General features: G+C 39.1%; 1 non-coding gene across 1 annotated transcript; it reads left to right on the top strand.

Annotated features, from left to right (window-relative positions):
* The first annotated feature begins 632 nt into the window (after window positions 1–632).
* LOC121231725 (small nucleolar RNA R71) lies at window positions 633–739 on the top strand. Its single transcript, XR_005929780.1, has one exon. It is a non-coding gene; the product is annotated as a small nucleolar RNA R71 (small nucleolar RNA).
* Window positions 740–1129: the final 390 nt, after the last annotated feature.

Genomic DNA, 1129 nt, shown 5'->3' with positions numbered 1-1129 from the left:
CTTGGATCGATGCTTGTTGATTCTTAAGTGCTGTCTCGATATTTTAGAAACAGGTTTCTGTCACCGAGATGAATTTAGAAAGCATCTCTTAAAGGTTTGGTTTCTTCTCTTGTTGATAAGGTGGCTTTTGAATACCCTGTGGATTTTGTGGCTTTTGATTCCCTTGACCACCCCAGGAGAAATTTGGGTGGTTCCTCCAACCTGCATTTTAAGTATTACTGGATGGGTTATTTTGAGATCAGAAGTTATTGTTACCCATATAGTTGACTTGTTCTTCTTCAGTTGTAGGATTGAAGGATTGGTATTCTGTATGCACACCTCTGCCACTTGAATCACACCTCATTACTGGATGTACCTGCGTAGAACCAAGTAAACCATCAATCTTTTTATTGAGAAGTTCTACCTGATTAGAGAGCATGGTGACTGAATCGATGTTATAAACGCCGACTGTTTTCGTTGGCTTTGTCCTCATAACTTGCCACTGATAGTTATTCAGTGACATCTCATCTATATATTCATAGGCATCTTCTGGTGTTTTATTGTTGATGGTTCTACCAGTAGCTGCGTCAACCTTTTACCGAGTCGAGGGATTCAGGCCATTGTGGAATGTTTGTACTTGAAGCCAAAGCGGTAACCCATGGTGAGGGCATCTTCTCAGTAAGTCCTTGTATCTCTCCCATGCATCGTAAAGTGTTTCTAAATCCATCTACACAAAGGAAGAGATATCATTACGTAATTTAGCCGTTTTAGCCGGCGGAAAATATTTTAGTAAAAATTTCTAGGTCATTTGTTCTCAAGTAGTGATAGACCCTCGTGGTAATGAGTTCAACCACTGTTTAGCTTTGTTTCTTAGTGAAAAGGGAAACAACCGAAGAGGTATGGCATCAGCAGAAACGCCATTGATTTTAAATGTATCACAAAATTCCAAAAAGTTCGCTAAGTGAGCATTGGGATCTTCATCCTGCAAACCATCAAACTGAACAAACTGTTGTATCATCTGAATAGTGTTTGGTTTTAATTCAAAAGTATTTGCAGCTACAGCAGGTCTAACTATGCTAGATTCAGTTCCTATTAAAGAAGGTTTAGCATAATCATACATAGTACATGGAGCAGGATTTTGACTAGCCGT

Source organism: Gossypium hirsutum, chromosome A06 (genome assembly GCF_007990345.1).
Source record: "Gossypium hirsutum isolate 1008001.06 chromosome A06, Gossypium_hirsutum_v2.1, whole genome shotgun sequence".
Lineage (NCBI taxonomy): Eukaryota > Viridiplantae > Streptophyta > Magnoliopsida > Malvales > Malvaceae > Gossypium > Gossypium hirsutum.
This window is presented reverse-complemented; position numbering and strand designations above follow the sequence as displayed.